The sequence below is a fragment of the Aquarana catesbeiana genome, linkage group LG09 (genome assembly GCF_042186555.1).
Source record: "Aquarana catesbeiana isolate 2022-GZ linkage group LG09, ASM4218655v1, whole genome shotgun sequence".
NCBI classification, from domain to species: Eukaryota; Metazoa; Chordata; class Amphibia; order Anura; family Ranidae; genus Aquarana; species Aquarana catesbeiana.
The window spans coordinates 248930448-248954845 of NC_133332.1; positions in this window are offsets into that span (position 1 = coordinate 248930448).

The window sequence follows — 24398 nt, forward strand, 5'->3', positions numbered from 1 at the left end:
CAGTGAGGGAAAAAAGTATTTAATCTGCTGATTTTGTACGTTAGCCCACTGACAAAGAAATGATCAGTCTATTATAACAGTGAGAAACAGAATAACAACAAAAATATCCAGGAAAACGCATTTCAAAAAAGTTATAAATTGATTTGCATTTTAATGAGTGAAATAAGTATGTAATCTCCTATCGTTCAGCAAGATTTCTTGCTCCCAGGTGTCTTCTATACTATTCTCTTAGAGCCCTTTCACACTGAGCCACGTTAGCGGTAAAGCACCGTTATTTTAGAGGCGCTATTCGACCACTAGCGGGGCGCTTTTAACTCCCACTAGCGGCCGAGGAAAAGTTGGAGGCGCTTCGGCAGCGGTGCTCATTGATTTCAATGGGCAGTGGGGCTGGGCGAATGATTTGGCCCAAGCATAAGTTCGGGCCGAACTTTCGCTGTTCGGATGTTCGGCGAACAACCAAACGGGTTGTTCGACCTTTTGTTCGGCCCCCCAAACCGGCCACAATGCTTGCGGCGCTGAGCAGTGCATTACAAGCCCTGATTGGCCAAAGCAGTGAAAGCTGACACCTGTCTCAGCCTCACAGCGAGCTGCTGAGAGCCTGAGACGACCACTCCCCACCCCTCCACAGCTCAGCACTCCAGTGAGCGAGGAGCAGCAGCAGAGTGGAGAGCTACTGTCAGTCAGCAGTTCTCTGCTTAGGGAGCTGTGAGAACCGAGCCATTGGCAATGTTCGATCGCTCGGTTCTCAGTGTAGAGGCGCCGGGGTCGGGAAAGATGCAGCACCGGACCAATGCTGCCAGCCAGCTCTGCACATTGCACCCATTTGAACATCCCTTGTGATCACATTGATTTTAATTTCCATCATTTTTTATTGGGCTTTAACAAATATAAGGCAAGCAAATACATGACATCTTTATGGTGCATTAGATTTGTAGGTCATATAATACAACACATTTGAACCAGAGGCATCTAATGCAATAAAAGCGTCATTTTCTTTATCGTACATCACGGGACACCCCCTTCAGCCCCGGAAGGTTTTACCACCTTCCTGACCAGAGCACTTTTTACAATTCGGCACTGTGTCGCTTTAACTGCTAATTGCGCGGTCATGCAATGCTGTACCCAAACGAAATTTGCGTCCTTTTCTTCCCACAAATAGAGCTTTCTTTTGATGGTATTTGATCACCTCTGCCGTTTTAATTTTTTGCGCTATACACGGAAAAAGACCGAAAATTTTGAAAAAAATGATATTTTCTACTTTTTGTTTTAAAAAAAAATCCAATAAACTCAATTTTAGTCATACATTTAGGCCAAAATGTATTCGGCCACATGTCTTTGGTAGAAAAAATGTCAATAAGTGTATATTTATTGGTTTGCGCAAAAGTTATAGCGCCTACAAACTAGGGTACATTTTCTGGAATTTACACAGCCTTTAATTTATGACTGCCTATGTCGTTTCTTGAGGTGCTAAAATGGCAGGGCAGTACAAAACCCCCACAAATGACCCCATTTTGGAAAGTAGAGACCCCAAGGAATTTGCTGAGAGGCATGTTGAGCCCATTGAATATTCATTTTTTTTGTCCCAAGTGATTGAATAATGACAAAAAAATTACAAAAAGTTGTCACTAAATGATATATTGCTCACACAGGCCATGGGCATATGTGGAATTGCACCCCAAAATACATTTAGCTGCTTCTCCTGAGTATGGGGATACCACATGTGTGGGACTTTTTGGGAGCCTAGCCGCGTACGGGGCCCCAAAAACCAATCACTGCCTTCAGGATTTCTAAGGGCGTACATTTTTGATTTTACTCCTCACTACCTATCACAGTTTCGGAGGCCATGGAATGCCCAGGTGGCACAAACCCCCCCCCCAAATGACCCCATTTTGGAAAGTAGACACCCCAAGCTATTTGCTGAGAGGCATGGTGAGTATTTTGCAGCTCTCATTTGTTTTTGAAAATAAAGAAAGACGAGAAAAAAAAAATTTTTTTTTCTTTTTTCAATTTTCAAAACTTTGTGACAAAAAGTGAGGTCTGCAAAATACTCACTATACCTCTCATCAAATAGCTTGGGGTGTCTACTTTCCAAAATGGGGTCATTTGGGGTTTTTTTTTGCCACCTGGGCATTCCATGGCCTCCGAAACTGTGATAGGCAGTGAAGAGTGAAATCAAAAATTTACGGCCTTAGAAAGCCTGAAGGCGGTGCTTGGTTTTCGGGGTCCCGTACGCGGCTAGGCTCCCAAAAAGTCTCACACATGTGGTATCCCCGTACTCAGGAGAAGCAACAGAATGTATTTTGGGGTGTAATTTCACATATTCCCATGGCATGTTTGAGCAATATATCATTTAGTGACAACTTTGCGCAAAAAAAAATAAAAAAAATTAAAAATTGTCTCTTTCCCGCAACTTGTGTCACAATATAAAATATTCCATGGACTCGACATGCCTCTCAGCAAATAGCTTGGGGTGTCTACTTTCCAAAATGGGGTCATTTGGGGGGTTTTGAACTGTCCTGGCATTTTATGCACAACATCTAGAAGCTTATGTCACACATAAACCACTCTTCTAACCACTTGAAGACAAAGCCCTTTCTGACACTTTTTGATTACATAAAAAAATAATTTTTTTTTGCAAGAAAATTACTTTGAACCCCCAAACATTATTATATATTTTTTTAAAGCAAATGCCCTACAGATTAAAATGGTGGGTGTTTCATTTTTTTTTTTCACACAGTATTTGCGCAGCGATTTTTCAAAGGCATTTTTTGGGGAAAAAAACACACTTTATTAAATTTTAATGCACTAAAACACACTATATTGCCCAAATGTTTGATGAAATAAAAAAGATGATCTTAGGCCGAGTACATGGATACCAAACATGACATGCTTTAAAATTGCGCACAAACGTGCAGTGGCGACAAACTAAATACATTTTTAAAAGCCTTTAAAAGCCTTTACAGGTTACCACTTTAGATTTACAGAGGAGGTCTACTGCTAAAATTACTGCCCTCGATCTGACGTTCGCGGTGATACCTCACATGCATGGTGCAATTGCTGTTTACATTTGACGCCAGACCGACGCTTGCGTTCGCCTTAGCGCGAGAGCAGGGGGGACAGGGGTGCTTTTTTTTTTTTTTTTTCTTTATTATTATTATTTTTTTATCTTATTTTTAAACTGTTCCTTTCATTTTTTTTTTTTTTTAAATCATTTTTATTGTTATCTCAGGGAATGTAAATATCCCCTATCATAGCAATAGGTAGTGACAGGTACTCTTTTTTGCAAAAATTGGGGTCTATTAGACCCTAGATTTCTCCTCTGCCCTCAAAGCATCTGACCACACCAAGATCGGTGTGATAAAATGCTTTCCCAATTTCCCAATGGCGCTGTTTACATCCGGCGAAATCTAAGTCATAAAATGCTCGTAGCTTCCAGTTTCTTAGGCCATAGAGATGTTTGGAGCCACTCTGGTCTCTGATCAGCTCTATGGTCAGCTGGCTGAATCACCGGCTGCATTCTCAGGTTCCCTGTTGAGACAGGAGAGCCAGAGAAAAACACGGAAGACGTTGGGGGGGGCATTCCCTCCCACTGCTTGTAAAAGCAGTCTAGAGGCTAATTAGCTGCTAGGATTGCTTTTACATGAAAGCCGATCACTGGCTGAAAAGAATGATACCAAGATGATACCTAAACCTGCAGGCATCATTCTGGTATAACCACTCAAAGTCGTGAATGGCGTACCTGAAGACAAAAAAATGGTTAACAATAAAGCACAGTAAACGGTAAGGTATAAAAAATTGCATATCTGAAAAGCAAACATGATAAAACAGAACAACAATAAAACGTTGCAGAATAGAATACAGTAAAAAAGAGCAGAACAATAGAGAGAGAGAGAACAATAAAATGACAACTATTTTTTTTTTATTTTATATTTTTGTATGTGTTTTTTTTTTTTTTTTACACTTTTTTTTGTAACTAACTTTTATAACTGTAACCGGTTCCAGGTTCGGGTCTCTCAAAATGCGATGGCATCTTGGGAGACCCTGTGAAAGTGTGCCTAGTCTGTGCAATGCTGTACCCTACGCTAATACTCAACTAGTGAATGGTAGCGTTCAAAACATTCACCAATGCAAAGACCAGGATTGTCAGGACAGGAGGGACAATAATAGCGAGTGTCACGCCTATATCCGCGCTTGCTGCAGACACGACATCTTTTTTGGGGGGGTTCGCTGGGTAGGGGTACTCGGGAGGACATAAAGAAAATGCCTCTCATGCAGCCGACTGCATTTGGTTGGGGATGTGAATGGGGGAAGTACGGGCGCTGCAGAAGCGGTGGGTTCCCAATTAGGATTGGCGAATGCAGCAGGAAGGGCACTATGGGCACGACGGGCCTGTGTTTGTCTTTTTGGTGGCAGCGGGACACTACTTGTGCTTGCCACCTCACCAGCTTGAACTGCACTTATGGGACTCGCCACGTCACCAAGTGTTACTGCAGTGCTGGTTTGACTACGACCGGGGTGTACTAGGCCGCTGGTGCTTGCCAGTTCACCAAAACGCTACAAAAAAAACTGTTAGCGATCGCAGGGATCAGGCCTGACTCTGCGAACGCTGCAGTTATGCGTTTAGTGTTTTGTAAGTGTCGGTGATCGATCGATACTGCAATTGGGTGGGCTGGGCTGGGCCGGGCGGAGGGGCAAAACGCAGGTGCTAGCAGGTATCTGGGCTGATCCCGCTAACACTGCGTTTGTGGGAACCCTAAACTGCTGGGGACGCTAGTATAGATCTGATCAGATCAGATATTGATCCGATCAGATACTATACCACTAAGGGAGGTGTACGGTGCGTGGGTGGGTGTTAGCGGTACTGGCGCTAACCTGACGCTGCCTGGGGCTGGTGCTTACCAGTTCACCAAAACGCTACCAAAAAAACTGTTAGCCATCGCAGGGATCAGGCCTGACTCTGCGAACGCTGCAGTTATGCGTTTAGTGTTTTGTAAGTGACAGTGATCGATCGATAGATACTGCACTTGGGTGGGCTGGGCCGGGCGGAGGGGCAAAACGCAGGTGCTAGCAGGTATCTGGGCTGATCCCGCTAACACTGCGTGTTTGGGAACCCTAAACTGCTGGGGACGCTAGTATAGATCTGATCGGATCAGATATTGATCCGTTCAGATACTATACCACTAAGGGAGGTGTACGCTGCGTGCATGCGTGGGTGTTAGCGGTACTGGCGCTAACCTGACGCTGCCTGGGGCTGGTGCTTGCCAGTTCACCAAAACGCTACCAAGAAAACTGTTAGTGATCGCAGGGATCAGGCCTGACTCTGTGAACGCTGCAGTTATGCGTTTAGTGTTTTGTAAGTGACAGTGATCGATCGATACTGCACTTGGGTGGGCTGGGCCGGGCAGAGGGGAAAAACGCAGGTGCTAGGGGGTATCTGGGCTGATCCCGCTAACACTGTGTTTTTGGGAACCCTAAACTGCTGGGGACACTAGTATAGATCTGATCGGATCAGATATTGATCCGTACAGATACTATACCACTAAGGGAGGCGTATGCTGCGTGCGTGGGTGTTAGCGGTACTGGCGCTAATCTGACGCTGCCTGGGGCGACGCATATCACCGCCGGGCGATCAGGGGGCTAAACCTTTATTCGGTAATAAACGGCGGGTGCCCTGACACTATAAAAAATAAACGAACTAACCAGCGTCACCCGTAACGGTTATACGGTGATCAGTGGTGAAAGGGTTAACTAGGGGGCAATCAAGGGGTTAAAACATTTATTAGATAGTATATGGGGGTCCCTGTCAGTATAAAACGCTGACGGCGAACCTAAATATTTACCTCCCTAACTAGCGTCACCAGCGACACTAATACAGCGATCAGAAAAATGATCGCTTAGTGACACTGGTGACAGGGGGTGATCAAGGGGTTAAAACTTTATTAGGGGGGGTTAGGGGGGTATCCTAGACCTAAAGGGGGGTAATACTCACTGCCCTAACACTGTAACTGTCACAAACTGACACCATGCAGTAATCAGAAAAAAAAAAAAAAAAATACTGCTTGCTGTCAGTTTGTGACAGTGGGGGGCGATCGGGGGGCGATCGGGGGTGTAAAGTATGCCTGGCATGTTCTACTGTGTATGTGTTGTGCACTTACATGTCTTCTCTCCTCGGCGCTGGAACGGAAACTGCCAAGCCGAGGAGAGATGACATCACATCCTCTGCCTGTGTGAAACTACACACAGGCAGGGGAGGATTCCGATTGGCTGGGAGCGATCTGGCACCGGGGGGGGGTCCGATCGGACCCCCCGCCCGCGGGAGGCGGTCCGATCGGACCCCCCGCCCGCGGGAGGCAGATCACGTACGGGTACATGATTCTGCCTGCCCGTGCCATTCTGCCGCCGTATATGTGCGTTAGGCGGTCGGCAAGTGGTTAATAATGTTGGTTATACACCACCTATAGGTGAATGGACACTGGCAACCAATAGACAGGAGGTTCCCCTCTATATAACCCTCCTTCACAGGAAGCACATTAGTTTCTCGCCAGTGTCTTCAAGGTGATGGTCACGGATTACATGTGCTCTTGTAGCCTACTTGGAGGTCTGGATGGTTCTGTTAGGAATCATGGACTTCAATCGGATCCAATCGAAAAAGCTGTCAGCCAAACATGGATGGTACCGGAGCCTCATGGGAAGCAGAGAAGATTCCTCAAGGTTTCGCCTGTAATGCAGCCTTACGGCGCTGGACCCTGTGTAATGGAAACCTGTGCAGTGTTTTTTCTGACCAAGGTGCTTTCCTGCAGGGTGCTATACAGGTCCAGGGGAGTGGACCCCACATTTTTGGGGACCTAGTCTCTGAAGGTCTTTTATCACAAAGCTTGTCGTGATGGGTGAAGATTGGACTCCTGTTATGTTCAGAGTCCTGCAGCAGAATGGTAAGTCTGCATTTATTTGCAGTCTCTCTTTTAAAAAAAAAAAGAGAGAGAAATCTGACTGTGTTATCCCGGTGGCCACTGGGAGCAGTGTGCCGTTTAATCATGCTATGTACGCTTACTCATGTGGCTGCGGTTTCTCCTCCAGCCACTAGAGGGAGCAGGCTGGCTCAGTATGGCCTATTTTTATATAGGCAGGAAGTGGAAGGGCGTCCATGCCATGTGGCAACAGGTTCAGTAGGCCTCTGGAAACATAGCAGCAGCCTGAAGATGCTAACAAAGTGTGAGTACTTACTATGGGAGTACTATGTGAAGACAAGTCATGATTATATGCTGCATATTTACTGCTTATCCGGGGGGGACTGTACAGCTGTAAGTTAAAACACCCCTGGATGTTTAGCAGTTCACTTTAAAGTGTTGACTGCTCTATAAGCAGGTGCAGTGTAATATACATGCTTGCAATCTTGTTACTTAAATGCATGTTTAAATATACACGTTTGGGAAAACGTGAGCGTGGATGCATTTTTTTAAGGAGTTTGTATCTCCAATATAGTGTATATGTGCTTGACTAAAAACCTGCAGGTCTACTACGGGCCCAACTGCAGTTAAGCAAGTGCTTGCTTGGAAACCTGCTATAACGGCATGGTTGTTGGAATGCACGGTTGCTAAAAATGCACAGTTGCTGGAACGCACGGTTGCACAAAGATTGTAACACTGGGGTGAGGGAAGCATCTGAGGCTGCTGGGTTTTGAGAGTATATCGGACCAGTAAGACTTATGCCCTGTACACACGACCGGTTTTGCCGTCGGAGTAAACTCTGAAGGTTTTTCCGACAGAATTCCGCTCAAGCTGTCTTGCATACACACAGTCACACCAAATTCCGACCGTCCAGAACGCGGTGACGTACAACACGTATGACTGGACTAGAAAACGGAAGTTCAATAGCCAGTAGCCAATAGCTTCCGTCTCGTACTTGCTTCAGAGCATGCGTCATTTTTGGTGCATCGGAACAGCATACAGACGAGCGTTTTTTCCGATAGTAATTTGTTCCGTCGGAAAAATATAGAGAAATATGTTCTCTAAGTCCGTCTGAATTTTCGATGGAAAAAAGTCTGATGGAGCATACACGCGGTCGGAATATACGATGGTAAGCTCCCATCGGACTCTTTCTTTCAGAAATTCCGCTTGTGTGTACACAGCATTAGGGTAGTCTCTGAGTTGGTTTGTTCCATCCTCTTTTTTTTTTTTTTTTTTTTTTTTTTCTTTTTTGCCACTTCAGTCGACCTTTTCGAGGGGCTTAAATCAACTTTGCAGTTCATTTTTCTTTAATCTCCCTCTCGATGTCTCATCATCGTAGCACTTTGCCATATCAAAATAGTAAAAAAAAAAACATAATATCTATTACATGACACGTCCCAAAGAGAATTAAACAGGCCCAATTACCATTTCCGAACCCCTCTATTGTTATTTTCCCTTCCCACCCACACCCTCCCTCCCTGCCCCAAACCTTCCCTTTCCCCTCCTCTCCAAGGTCTTTTCCTCTTCTACTTTCCTTCTCTAGTCTAAGGCTTTCAGTTCTTTAGCGTAGCTCCAAGTTTTTTTAAATTTTTTCCAACACTCCCACACGTCTAAATTCCCACTTCTTGTTTCGTCTAACGTGCTTGCCAGAGTCTCCATATTATATGTTTCCTCTACTGCATCTATCCACTCCCATGTCCCTGGACTCTCCCTCCTCTGCCAACTCTTCGGTATCAATCTCTTTGCAGCGTTTAAAAGGTGAGGAACCAGTGACCGCTAATATTTATTTATATCTCCTTCTCCCCCATGAAACAAAACCTCCCAAAGGTCTTCTACCACCTCTATTTCTGTAATTTTCTTAATTACAGCGAGAATCCTCTTCCAGAAATTTTTTATTTTAGGGCAATTCCACCAAAGGTGCCCCATTGTTCCTACTTCTTGGCAGCCCCGCCAGCAGCGTGCCGAACCATTCTGATATTTACTTGTTATCTCTGGAGTTAAATAACTTCTACTTATGCATTTATAATTCATTTCTGCCGTTCGTACGTCCGTTGCTGAGTTAAAAATCATTTTCAAAATTCTTCTAATTGTGTTTTCGTCTTTCTTTGTGCCAAGTTCCCTCTCCCATTTGCCCATAAATGGTGGTATCTCCAATTTTTCTCTCATCATCAAGATTTTATATATTTTGGAAACTATATTTCTCGGGTCTTCCATGTCACAAAACCTTTCAAAGTCTGTCAGTTTTTCCCCAGACCTAATAGGATGTGGTAGTTTGTTCACAAAATGACTCAATTGGAGGTACCGCCACTCATCCATCCCCCGTGCCGCCCTCTCGTGTCTGAGTTGTTGAAGTGTCATGATTTTACCTTCTTTAATGATTTCTCTTAATTGTGTAATCCCCAAAGTGCTTCCTTTCCTCCTATGATTTCTGTTCCTGGTGCAAAAAAATTATTATCTTTTAGTGCTAGTAACGGTGAGTTATATTTCCCATTAACTTTCTTGTATACCCCATCCCAAATTTTAACCCTTTCATGACTAAGCCTATTTTTGAAATTTGGTGTTTACAAGTTAAAATCCGTATTTTTTTCTAGAAAATGACTTAGAACCCCCAAAGATTATATGTATTTTTTTAGCAGAGAATCTAGAGAATAAAATGGTGATTGTTGCAATATTTTTTATCACACGGTATTTGTGCAGCGGTGTTTTAAACGCAAATTTTTGGAAAAGTAATACTTTCATGAATTTTAAAAAATCCAAACAGTAAAGTTACCCCAATTTTTTTGTATAATGTGAAAGATGATGTTACGCCGAGTAAATAGATACCAAACATGTCACCCTTTATAATTGCACGCACTCGTGGAATGGCGACGAACTACGGTACCTTTGAATTTCCATAGGCGACAATTTAAAAAATTTTTACGGTTACCAGGTTTGAGCTACAGAGGAGGTCTAGGGCTAGAATTATTGCTCTCGCTCTGACGATCGCGGCGATATCTCACATGTGTGGTTTGAACACCGTTTACATATGCGGGCGCGACTTCCGTATGCGTTTTCTTCGCTGCGCGAGCTCGCGGGGACAGGGGCACTTTAAAAAATTTTTTTTTTTTATTTAGTTTATTTATTTTTGTACTTTATAAATTGTGTTTACATTTTTTTTTTTTTTTTTTTTTTTTTTTTTTACTTTTATTGCTGTCACAAGCAATGTAAACATCCCTTGTGACAGTAATATGTGGTGACAGGTACTCTTTATGGAGGGATGGGGGGTCTAAAAGACCCCCCATCCCTCCTTTACACTTCAAAGTATTCAGATCGCCGAAAACAGCGATTCTGAATACTGTGTACTTTTTTAAATTCGGCGCCATTGGCAGCCGAGTAAACGGGAAGTGACGTCATGACGTTGCTTCCGCATTTACAACAAGAAGGCTGGAACGAAGCCACTCGCAGCTTCGTTCCAGCCCGCCCCCAGCCGCCGAAGGCAGCCGAACGGACACAGCGGCGGGAGGCGGCGGGAGGGGGGGGATGTCCCCTCCCGCTCCTCCGGTATAACAGCCGAGCGGCTTTTAGCCGCATCGGTTGTTATACACGGGTAGCCGATCGCCCGCTGTAAACAATGGTACCGGGATGATGCCTGCAGCTGCGGGCATCATCCCGGTATAACCCCGGAAAGCCGAGTACGCATATGTGCGTTCGGTCGGCGGGAAGGGGTGTAATTACGTGTGTGCTATTGTCTAAAATTCTAAAATGTGGAGGGTTCCAAATAATACTTCCCAATTGTGCTTTATTTACTAAGGCTTTCCTCTATTTTTACCCACCTTTTTTCGTTTTCTCTCTTTGTCCATTCAACCATTCTTGACAGAACCACGGCTTTATAATAGTTCTGGACATCTGGCATGGCCAGGCCACCATTTATTTTCCTTTGTTTTAAAATCTGGAAGGAGATTCTCGGTCTTTTATTTTTCCATATAAAATTCATTATTATCTTTTTTTAGCTTTCTTAAGTAGTATAGGGGGAGTGGTAGTGGAGTCATCTGGAATTGATACATAATTTTAGGGAGTAGGACCATTTTGATGACATTGATGCGGCCTATCCATGAGAGGGGCTTACTGGCGAATTTTTTACAGTCAAGTCTGACTACGTCAAGTAGGGGTAGATAATTTATGGTATATATCTTCTCAATTGAGTTAGCTAGTTTGATTCCCAGGTACCTTAGTTCCTTGGTCCACCCAAAGCTAAACTCTTTTTTTCAAGATCTCTACTTCTGCCATGCTTAGATTTATATTTAATATTTCCGACTTTACCAAGTTTATTTGGAAATTAGATGCCTCTCCATATTTCCTCAGGGCTTTTACTAGGTTGGGCATAGAAGTCACAGGGTCCGTTATATAGAACAGCACATCATCAGCGAATGCTGCGATTTTATGTTCATCCTCTCCCACCTTAATACCTCTTATGTCGGGGTCTCTACGTATTGTTGCCAGGAGGGGTTCCATAGTCAGGACAAAGAGCAATGGGGACAGGGGGCACCCCTGCCTCGTGCCGTTTTCCATCTCAAATGGTTGAGACATTAAGCCATTCACTCTTATTACGGCGGTAGGGTGATGATACAGAGTTTTAATCCGTTGGATCATTTTAGGTCCTAGTCCCATAGTCTCCAGAGTCTGTATCATGAACCCCCAGTCTACTCTGTCGAAGGCCTTTTCAGCATCAATTGACAGAAGTAGCCCTGGGGGTCCACTCTCCTTTATTTTTTGCAGCAGGAGTAGCGTCCTGACCCCGTTGTCCCTCCCTTCTCTTTTAGGGACGAACCCCACCTGGTCTGGGTTAACCAGGGAGTTCATTAACTCCTTTAACCTCTCTGCCAAGACCTTTGCACATAATTTTGTATCGGTGTTGAGCAGAGAAATGGGGCGATAACTTGAGCATAGTGTTTTCTCTTTACCCTCTTTCAGTATGATTGTAATGGAAGCCTTCAAGGCCTCCCTACTCATCTCATAGCTATCTCCCTACCCATTCATGTAGTGACACAACCTAGGGACTAATATCTCTTTAAATTTTTTATAATAGAACAGTGTGAACCCGTCCGGGCCAGGACTTTTCCCAGGGGCCGTTCCTGCTAGTGCTTTTCTTATTTCCTCTTCAGAAATTGGCATTTCCAAGAGTTCCCTAACCGCATTTGTAATCTTAGGGAGCGTCGCCTTCTTTAAATAATTATTACTTCTCTCCCTCCTGTTATTTAGGTGTGTGTCTTGCTTTGAAACTGAGTATAACTCCTGGTAGTAATTCTTAAAGATATCCGCTACCTTTCTAGATGAGTACTCCATATGGCCATCTTTAGTCTGGATTTTCTCTATGAAGTTCCTAGCTTTCTTCTTTTGTACCATTCTCGCCAGGTGTTTACTTGGTTTATTGCCCCATCGATATCTTTCCCTTACTATCTTACTGAATGTTACTCTAGATTCTTGCTCCATTGCCGTTTTTGACTCTGCCCTTTTAATTACCAACTGTTGATATATCTCCTGAGAGCGCTGGCCCAGTTGTTTTTTATGCTTTTGTTCCAGTCTGGCTAAATCTACTGTTAGTTTTTGAATTTTCTCACGTCTCTTTTTTTTCTTCTTCGCCCTCCTATGTACGCCCTTTACTGTAGACCTTGGAGAGATGCCCCACTTTCTTAGTATTGAGGCTAGGATGGGCCCCCTTCCCTTACTCCTCCCCCTCCCCCCCTCTAACCTCTCCCTCCCTCCCCTCCCCCCCGCCCCCCAATTGGTCCCCACTGGACCATTAGGCCAATGAGGGTCGCGCACATCGTGGCCGTCTATTGGTCTCCACCTCCAAAGGTGGAGATCTTGGTGTATCATCACTCTGGTCCCCGTTGCCTTGGTGACCGGGTGGGCTAGCCGTCTCCTGACAGCACTTCCATCTCCACGGTTTTCTTCTCATAATATTATCTCTTCCCTCTTCCCACAGAATTCTCCTAACTCTCCCGGGAATCTTAGCCTGGCTGTTCTACCATCTTTGCTTCCAAGCAGGCAGGCCGGGAATCCCCATGAATATTTTACATTTTGATTTGTCATTTGTTCCAAGAGGGGCTTAAGGTGACGTCTTCTCACCAGTGTATCTTTAGCTAAATCAGCGAATACTTGAATCCTTGCCTCCTCATATTGAAGCAGGGTTTTCCCTCTCAATTTTACCCATATGTTTTCCTTGTCCTCGTAGAATCTAAACCTCCACTATTATGTCACGACTTCTTTCTGTTCGTCTAGTATCAAACCTTCCTATCCGGTGTACCCGCTCGATTTTTGGGAAGTCTTCTCCTCCCAGTTCCAGGAGAGGGCTGAAGATTGCCGCTACGGTCTTTCTCAAATCTTCTCCCCTCCTTTCCGGGACCCCTCGGATTCTCAGGTTTTGTCTGCGGTTTCTATTTTCCTGGTCTTCTAACCTGTAGCATATTTTTATCTGGTTTTGTTGGGTTATTTTAATTTGTTCTTTTAATTCGGAGAGTTCCCGCTCTTGTTTGTCCATTATATCTTCTGCCCTCTCAACTCTGGCCAATAGGTTACCTAGGTCTGTCCTCCTCATACTTATCTCCGATTTGATTGAGGTTTCGAGTGACTTGAACATTTCTGCGATTTCATTTTTCGAGGGGAGTTGTGGCTCCTGCCTATGTTCTTCCATTCTGGATATTTCGAGAGCGTTCTCGGTTGATAACTCATCTCTTGAGTGGTCGGGGGTCTGATCTCCCCTCCCATTTAGTCCCTTCTTCTTTTTGTCTGCCATGGTTGATGTTTGGGCCTCCTGATGGGCGCTCCCTGGGCTCCCCCCGGCCAGATATTGCTTAATTGTGCTCCCGGCGGTACTTCCAGAGGTGTTATCTTTTGGTGTCTTCGGTGGTCCCCCCTTCCCAGCTTTGGACGCGGTTCTACTCATTGTGTTTTCCATGGTCTGGGAATGGTGGATTTTAATCGCTGAGGCTTGGGGATGTATATGATTCTTAATAGTTCATACACTTAATCTATTTAGTGTTCTCAAAACTAAGCACTTTAGTATACCTTTATCTCCTACTGTCTTATGGGTGCCTTAAATCCAGGATGTATTGCACCCCTTCTATTCCTCCTTCTTCCAACCAGCTTTCTTGTCTTTCCTCCGTATACTGATTATACTGATATACTGATTATATTTTTAATAAGGGGCAAGATAGATGTCCTACTTCATACACAGTTGTAGTGAAAGAGAGCTTCCACTGTCGCTCCCATCATCACCTCTTTACCTTTCTATTATAAATGTAATACTTCTTAATTCCCACCATTATTTATTGCCAGTAAAGTGGTGTTACGACAGGTGGTACAAGTACTTCTTCAGGTTATAGCAGTAGTGTGGCACTGACAGTATTATTAGTAATTTACAATGGTGTATTTAGCCATATACATTAGTGCCCAGCGTCTCATCCCACAGCTTCCACGGTATCACTCATACTTTTACCGACACTCTTCCCTTTTGCAGGAGGGTTCCTGTTTCTCTCTTACCTTTTATGACTGATAGGAGAGAGCGACTCTTATCACCAACCCTCCACCGTAGCACCTTTGCCTTCTGGTGTTGCTGTCGGGCGGCCTCGAGTTCTCGCGTGCTGCAGGATCCGTTGTGTGGCTCTGCGGGTCGAGGCGTTCCAGATCGAGTGAGGCGTCCTGATCGAGTCTTCGCTGTCTTACTGCTGCAGCCCAGGGGGAGGGGAGGGGGCACAGGGGATACCAGAGGGGAGGCCGAGATCGTTACCGCGTCTGTTCCTCTGAGTCCCCCGTGCTAAGCCCGGTTCTCATCAGGCTCCGAGTTATCTAACTGCAACGTTGTTCACACAGCGCGGCTCTCCTCTCCTCCTCTCCCGGTCCACCCCATCCACTAGCCTTGCTGTAGGAGAGAGGCCGCCAGGACGCCAGCTAGCCGACACACCTCCAGCTCCTCCCTTCCTGCCCGACGTCTCACGTCATGACACACGCTGCCTCAGCGAACCATCTTTTTTGCCGACAAAAGGACCTGGTAGGTTAAGTGTACCTCTTGGCACTGACTGGGTCTGGCACAAAGGCGTCTTTGCCTTACATTTGCTCTTGGAGCAGAAGTTATGGGCTCATTATTGAGAGACAATTAAATGGTGGCAGTTCCAAAGTCAAATAGGAACATGATGTCTATCTTAAGGTCTCAACCCACTGAACATCCTTCTGTTTTCAGATAGGTTAGACGGTTCAGTGATGACCTCTCTGCAAGAGGTAGATTTTGGGGTCCATAACCATCTATAAATGTTTGTCTCCAGGTTCATCAAAGATTTCTGTAATTGCAGTGGAAAGCCGGTTTTGTTGTGAATCTTCTCTTTGGGTTGGCCACAGCTCCGGAGGATTCTCAAAGCATCTAGCCGCAATGCTGGGCTTGCTGAAGACGCCTCAATATTCTTTACCTCAATCTTGGCTCAAGAAGCAGTCAATTCCAGGAGAAATTGTTACATGCTGTTGAGAGGGTGGTAAATAACATGTCAAGTTGAAAATTGACACTGGTGCCAATTGCAATGTCATGTCCTTATCCACATTGCACAGCAATGACCCCAAAGCTGAAATTGATCAGTCAAATAAAGTAAACCTGATACCTTTTGGCAGTCAACAGTTCAGACACTGGGCACTTCTACCTTAAGAGCCTGCTAGGCTTGTGCATGTGCGTTAAGCATGCGCTTAAATCCAGCTCAGTCCAGAAGTACATGCAGTATAACAGGCTCCTGATAACTTATTTCGAACTGACACTGTTGGTAAGCTTCCAGTCCTGTATCACATGCGCTTAGATGAAACGGTACAGCCTATGGTGTTTTTTATAGCCAGTGGGAGCCTTCCTTCAAGGGGCACAAAGTTCTTCAAGAGTTGGAAAGGATGACTAGAATGGGCATCATTGCACCAGTGCAGGAGGCTACCCCCTGGGTGTCTGCCATGGCAGCAGTAATCAAGAAAGATGACACTTTCTGCATATGCATTGATCCAGTGCACCTCAATAAGGCTCTCCTGAGGCCTAATCACCCATTAAAAACTGTAGAGCAAGTGAACGCTGATATGCCATGGGCAAAGGTCTTCAGCATGCTACATGCAAAATGTGGATTATGGCAAATCCCTCTGGATGAGAAATCATCATTACTCACAATATTTATGACCTGATATGGGAAATACAAATGCTTACGGATGCCATATGGAATTTCAACTGGAAGCAAAGTCTTTCAGAGATGTATGGAACAGCTCTTTGCTGGACAGCCATGTGAAATAGTCATGGATGATATCTTGATTTGAGGTTCCTCCATTGAGGAACATGACAAACGACTTAAATGCGTACTAGACCATGTCAGAGCCACCAATATGCTGCTCAACCCTACCAAATGTCGCTTCAGAGTCTCAGAGGTGTCATATGTTGGACACCTCACTGATAAAGGTGTCAAGCCTGACCCAGAAAAAAACAATGCAATCCATGTTTGTCCTCTGTAGCAAGAATTTAATGGATGGCTAAGGTTTCTTGACATGACCAATTATCTCTCGAGGTTCATTCATCACTGAAAGAGAAATATCACCGCTCTAGGAAGGCCGATTGGAAACGAACATCTCCATGCTTGAAGCAACAGGTACTAGCAATGCTTATACAATGAAGTCATTAGAAAAAGTCCTGGACAGTCGCACTGAAACTGATGTGTTGCCTTTAATGAATAAAAGTCATCAAAGATACATGCCACAGCAGAAAAATGCAGGAAAGCTGACGCGTTTCACACTAGTCAGTGCTTAACCACTTGCCGACCGCCGCACGACTATATACGTCGACAGAGCGGCACGGGCAGGCAAAAGGACTTACAGGTACGTCCTTGCCTGCCCGCGGGTGGGGGGTCCGATCGGACCCCCCCCCGGTGCCTGCGGCGGTCGGCAAATCTCCCCCGGCGATCGGTGGTGAGGGGGAGGCCATCCATTCGTGGCCCCCCCTCGCGATCGCTCCCAGCCAATGGGATCATTTCCCTGCCTCTGTATTGTACACAGAGGCAGAGGAAATGATGTCATCTCTCCTCGGCTCGGTATTTTCCGTTCCGGGCCGAGGAGAGAAGACTGCAATGTGAGTGCACAACACACACACACACAGTAGAACATGCCAGGCACACAAAACACCCCGATTCGCCCCCCGATCCCCCCCAATCACCCCCCCCTGTCACAAACTGACACCAAGCAGGTTTTTTTTTTCTGATTACTGTATTGGTGTCAGTTTGTGACAGTTACAGTGTTAGGTCAGTGAGTGTTAGGCCCCCTTTAGGTCTAGGATACCCCCCTAACCCCCCCTAATAAAGTTTTAACCCCTTGATCACCCCCCGTCACCAGTGTCGCTAAGCGATCATTTTTCTGATCGCTGTATTAGTGTCGCTGGTGACGCTAGTTAGTGACGTAAATATTTAGGTTCGCCGTCAGCGTTTTATAGCGACAGGGACCCCCATATACTATCTAATAAATGTTTTAACCCCTTGATTGCCCCCTAGTTAACCCTTTCACCACTGATCACTGTATAACCGTTATGGGTGACGCTGGTTAGTTTGTTTATTTTTTATAGTGTCAGGGCACCCGTCGTTTATTACCGAATAAAGATTTAGCCCCCTGATCGCCCGGCGGTGATATGCATCGCCCCAGGCAGCGTCAGATTAGCGCCAGTACTGCTAACACCCACGCACGCAGCATACGCCTCCCTTAGTGGTATAGTATCTGTACGGATCAATATCTGATCCGATCAGATCTATACTAGCGTCCCCAGCAGTTTAGGGTTCCCAAAAACACAGTGTTAGCGGGATCAGCCCAGATACCTGCTAGCACCTGCGTTTTGCCCCTCCGCCCGGCTCGGCCCAGCCCACCCAAGTGCAGTATCGATCGATCACGGTCACTTACAAAACACTAAACGCATAACTGCAGCGTTCGCAGAGTCAGGCCTGATCCCTGCGATCGCTAACAGTTTTTTTGGTAGTGTTTTGGTGAAATGGCAAGCACCAGCCCCAGGCAGCGTCAGGTTAGTGCCAGTAGCGCTAACACTCACGCACCGTACACCTCCCTTAGTGGTATAGTATCTGAATGGATCAATATCTGATCCGATCAGATCTATACTAGCGCCCCCAGCAGTTTAGGGTTCCCAAAAACGCAGTGTTAGTGGGATCAGCCCAGATACCTGCTAGCACCTGCGTTTTGCCCCTCCGCCCGGCCCAGCCCAGCCCACCCAAGTGCAGTATCGATCGATCACTGTCACTTACAAAACACTAAACGCATAACTGCAGTGTTCGCAGAGTCAGGCCTGATCCCTGCGATCGTTAACAGTTTTTTTGGTAGCGTTTTGGTGAACTGGCAAGCGCCAGCGGCCTAGTACACCCCGGTCGTAGTCAAACCAGCACTGCAGTAACACTTGGTGACGTGGCGAGTCCCATAAGTGCAGTTCAAGCTGGTGAGGTGGCAAGCACAAATAGTGTCCCGCTGCCACCAAGAAGACAAACACAGGCCCGTCGTGCCCATAATGCCCTTCCTGCTGCATTCGCCAATCCTAATTGGGAACCCACCACTTCTGCAGCGCCCGTACTTCCCCCATTCACATCCCCAACCAAATGCAGTCGGCTGCATGAGAGGCATTTTCTTTATGTCCTCCCGAGTACCCCTACCCAACGAACCCCCCCCAAAAAGATGTTGTGTCTGCAGCAAGCGCGGATATAGGCGTGACACCCGCTATTATTGTCCCTCCTGTCCTGACAATCCTGGTCTTTGCATTGGTGAATGTTTTGAACGCTACCATTCACTAGCTGAGTATTAGCGTAGGGTACAGCATTGCACAGACTAGGACACACTTTCACAGGGTCTCCCAAGATGCCATCGCATTTTGAGAGACCCGAACCTGGAACCGGTTACAGTTATAAAAGTTACAGTTACAAAAAAAGTGTAAAAAAAAAAAAAAAAAAAAAAAAACACAAACAAAAATATAAAATAAAAAATAATAGTTGTCGTTTTATTGTTCTCTCTCTATTCTCTCTCTCTCTATTCTCTCTATTGTTCTGCTCTTTTTTACTGTATTCTATTCTGCAATGTTTTATTGTTATTATGTTTTATCATGTTTGCTTTTCAGGTATGCAATTTTTTATACTTTACCGTTTACTGTGGTTTATTGTTAACCATTTTTTTGTCTTCAGGTACAGCATTCACGACTTTGAGTGGTTATACCAGAATGATGCTTGCAGGTTTAGGTATCATCTTGGTATCATTCTTTTCAGCCAGCGGTCGGCTTTCATGTAAAAGCAATCCTAGCGGCTAATTAGCCTCTAGACTGCTTTTACAAGCAGTGGGAGAGAATGCCCCCCCCCCCATCGTCTTCCGTGTTTTTCTCTGGCTCTCCTGTCTCAACAGGGAACCTGAGAATGCAGCCGGTGATTCAGCCAGCTGACCATAGAGCTGATCAGAGACCAGAGTGGCTCCAAACATCTCTATGGCCTAAGAAACCGGAAGCTACGAGCATTTTATGACTTAGATTTCGCCGGATGTAAATAGCGCCATTGGGAAATTGGGGAAGCATTTTATCACACCGATCTTGGTGTGGTCAGATGCTTTGAGGGCAGAGGAGAAATCTAGGGTCTAATAGACCCCAATTTTTTCAAAAAAGAGTACCTGTCACTACCTATTGCTATCATAGGGGATATTTACATTCCCTGAGATAACAGTAAAAATGATTAAAAAAAAAATAAGAAAGGAACAGTTTTAAAATAAGATAAAAAAGCAAAAAAATAAGAAAAAAAAAAAAAAAAAAAAGCACCCCTGTCCCCCCTGCTCTCGCGCTAAGGCGAACGCAAGCGTCGGTCTGGCGTCAAATGTAAACAGCAATTGCACCATGCATGTGAGGTATCACCGCGACGGTCAGATCGAGGGCAGTAATTTTAGCAGTAGACCTCCTCTGTAAATCTAAAGTGGTAACCTGTAAAGGCTTTTAAAGGCTTTTAAAAATGTATTTAATTTGTTGCCACTGCACGTTTGTGCGCAATTGTAAAGCATGTCATGTTTGGTATCCATGTACTCGGCCTAAGATCATCTTTTTTATTTCATCAAACATTTGGGCAATATAGTGTGTTTTAGTGCATTAAAATGTAAAAAAGTGTGTTTTTTCCCCAAAAAATGCGTTTGAAAAATCGCTGCGCAAATACTGTGTGAAAAAAAAAAAATTAAACACCCACCATTTTAATCTGTAGGGCATTTGCTTTAAAAAAATATATAATGTGTGGGGGTTCAAAGTAATTTTCTTGCAAAAAAAAATAATTTTTTCATGTAATCAAAAAGTGTCAGAAAGGGCTTTGTCTTCAAGTGGTTAGAAGAGTGGGTGATGTGTGACATAAGCTTCTAAATGTTGTGCATAAAATGCCAGGACAGTTCAAACCCCCCCAAATGACCCCATTTTGGAAAGTAGACACCCCAAGCTATTTGCTGAGAGGCATGTCGAGTCCATGGAATATTTTATATTGTGACACAAGTTGCGGGAAAGAGACAAATTTTTTTTTTTTTTTTTTTGCACAAAGTTGTCACTAAATTATATATTGCTCAAACATGCCATGGGAATATGTGAAATTACACCCCAAAATACATTCTGTTGCTTCTCCTGAGTACGGGGATACCACATGTGTGGGACTTTTTGGGAGCCTAGCCGCGTATGGGACCCCGAAAACCAAGCACCGCCTTCAGTCTTTCTAAGGGCGTAAATTTTTGATTTCACTCTTCACTGCCTATCACAGTCTCGGAGGCCATGGAATGCCCAGGTGGCACAAACCCCCCCAAATGACCCCATTTTGGAAAGTAGACACCCAAAGCTATTTGCTGAGCGGTATAGTGAGTATTTTGCAGACCTCACTTTTTGTCACAAAGTTTTGAAAATTAAAAAAAGAAAAAAAAAATTTTTTTTTTTGTCTTTCTTCATTTTCAAAAACAAATGAGAGCTGCAAAATACTCACCATGCCTCTCAGCAAATAGCTTGGGGTGTCTACTTTCCAAAATGGGGTCATTTGGGGGGGGTTTGTGCCACCTGGGCATTCCATGACCTCCGAAACTGTGATAGGCAGTGAAGAGTGAAATCAAAAATGTACACCCTTAGAAATCCTGAAGGTGGTGATTGGTTTTCGGGGTCCCGTACGCGGCTAGGCTCCTAAAAAGTCCCACACATGTGGTATCCCCGTACTCAAGAGAAGCAGCAGAATGTATTTTGGGGTGCAATTCCACATATGCCCATGACCTGTGTGAGCAATATATCATTTAGTGACAACTTTGTGCAAAAAAAAAATAAATAAATAAATAAATTGTCACTTTCCCGCAACTTGTGTCAAAATATAAAATATTCCATGAACTCAACATGCCTCTCAGCAAATAGCTTGGGGTGTCTACTTTCCAAAATGGGGTCATTTGGGGGGGGTTTGTGCCATCTGGGCATTTTATGCCCTTCAAAACTGTGATAGGTAGTGAGGAGTAAAATCCAAAATGTACGCCCTTAGAAATCCTGAAGGCAGTGATTGGTTTTCGGGGCCCCGTATGCGGCTAGGCTCCCAAAAAGTCCCACACATGTGGTATCCCCATACTCAGGAGAAGCAGCTAAATGTATTTTGGGGTGCAATTCCACATATGCCCATGGCCTGTGTGAGCAATATATCATTTAGTGACAACTTTTTGTAATTTTTTTTTTTTGTCATTATTCAATCACTTGGGACAAAAAAAATGAATATTCAATGGGCTCAACATGCCTCTCAGCAATTTCCTTGGGGTGTCTACTTTCCAAAATGGGGTCATTTGTGGGGGTTTTGTACTGCCCTGCCATTTTAGCACCTCAAGAAACGACATAGGCAGTCATAAATTAAAGGCTGTGTAAATTCCAGAAAATGTACCCTAGATTGTAGGCGCTATAACTTTTGCGCAAACCAATAAATATACACTTATTGACATTTTTTTTACCAAAGACATGTGGCCAAATACATTTTGACCTAAATGTATGACTAAAATTGAGTTTATTGAATTTTTTTTATAACAAAAAGTAGAAAATATCATTTTTTTTCAAAATTTTCGGTCTTTTTCCGTGTATAGCGCAAAAAATAAAAACAGCAGAGGTGATCAAATACCATCAAAAGAAAGCTCTATTTGTGGGAAGAAAAGGACGCAAATTTCGTTTGGTTACAGCATTGCATGACCGCGCAATTAGCAGTTAAAGCGACGCAGTGCCAAATTGGAAAAAGTGCTCTGGTCAGGAAGGGGGTAAATCCTTCCGGGGCTGAAGTGGTTAATCAAGGTATGGGGTTTGTCCATGCACGTCAAGTAAAAAATATCTTAGTTTTATACTAACTCTGTGGGTAATTTACTATAGGTATCTGGGACTTTCTTACTTTGGACCAAGCTGCATTTGTATACAGGCTGCTGAATTTCCCATCCTAGGCTTATACACAAGTCTGTTTTTTGTGGTAAAATTTAGGTGCCTCGGCTTATATTCAGGTCGGCCCATACTCGAGTATATACAGTAATCTATAAATGAGGCAGTGAACTGTTTGTTGCGGATGCTCTTTCACATGCACACCTCTCCGCTACTGGTAACTCTGGAGCTATTGAGGATTATGATGTGTTGGCTCTGGATGGGATGTTGTCATCCAGAAGGATTCAGGAACTAAAGCAAGAAACACAGGCAGATGCCACCTGTCAGCGCCTCATGGACATCATTCTCAATGGGTGGCCTGGCTCCTTTAGGGAAATCCTGCATGATATCCAACCATTCTACTCTATGAATGATGAATTGACAGTTGATGATGGCTTAATCCTGCATGGTCAGAGATACAGTATCTCACAAAAGGTGAGTACACCCCTCACATTTTTGTAAATATTTTTGCAGCCATTAGCTCCTGCTGCTGTCAGTCAAATCCAATGACACGGGGGCAGGCCCGAGTCCGGCATTCTGTGTCTATGGACATAATTGCTGGACTCTGGAGCGCACCCGCACAGTAACCCCCAGTGAGAGCACTTCTCCTCCTAGGGGGTTTAGTGATGCGGGAGTAGCTGCGAGCACCGTTGGGGGACCCCAGAAGAGGAGGATCTGGGCCACTCTGTGCAAAACGAACTGCACAGTGGAGGTAAGTATGATATGTTTGGTATTAAAAAAAACAATGTCTAAACCGCTGGCAACAAAAGTGAGTACACCCCTAAGTGAAAATGTCCAAATTGAGCCCAAAGTGTCAATATTTTGTGTAGCCATCATTATTTTCCAGTACTGCCTTATCCCTCTTGGGCATGGAGTTCATCAGAGCTTCACAGGTTGCCACTGGAGTCCTCTTTCACTCCTCCATGACGACATCACCAAGCTGGTGGATGTTAGAGACCTTGCGCTCCTCCACCTTCCGTTTGAAGATGCCCCACAGATGCTCAACAGGGTTTTGGTCTGGAGACGTGCTTGACCAGTCAATCACCTTTACCCTCAGCTTTAACAAGGCAGTGGTGGTCTTGGTGCTGTGTTTGGGCTCGTTATCATATTGGAAAACTGCCCTGTGGGCCAGTCTCCGAAGGGAGGAGTTGATGCTCTACTTCAGTATGTTACAGTACATTGGGAAGCTACAGTTCATTGAGGGAACCATGAATGCCAACATACTGTGACATATTGTGCCACTACCAGCAGCACTCATGCAACCCCAGACCATGACACTCCCACCACCATGCTTGACTGTAGGCAAGACACACTTGTCTTTGTACTCCTCACTTGGTTGACGCTGACCCAAATAAGTTTATCTTGATCTCATGAGACCACAGGACATGGTTCCAGTAATCCTTGTCCTTAGTCTGCTTGTCTTCAGCAAACTGTTTGCAGGCTTTCTTGTGCATCATCTTTAGAAGGGGCTTCCTTCTGGAACAACAGCTATGCAGACCAATTTGATGCCGTGTGCGGCGTATGGTCTGAGCACTGACAGGCTGTCCCCCCACCCCTTCAACCTCTGCAGCAATGCTGGCAGCACTCATACGTCTATTTCCCAAAGACAACCTCTGGATATGACGCTGAGCATGTGCACTCAACTTCTTTGGTTGACCATGGCGAGGCCTGTTCTAAGTGGAACCTGTCTTGTTAAACCGCGGTATGGTCTTGGTCAAGACCCTGAAACCGAGATGCAGCATGATGGCCATCTTATAGCCTAGGTCATCTTTATGTAGAGCAACAATTCTTTTTTCAGATCCTCAGAGAGTTCTTTGCCATGAGGTGCCATGTTGAACTTCCAGTGACCAGTATATGAGAGAGAGTGATAACACTAAATTTAACACACCTGCTCTGGATTCACACCTGAGACCCTGTAACACTAATGAGTCACATGACATTGGGGAGGGAAAAATGGCTCATTGGTCCCAATTTGGACATTTTCACTTAGGGGTGTACTCATTTTTGTTGCC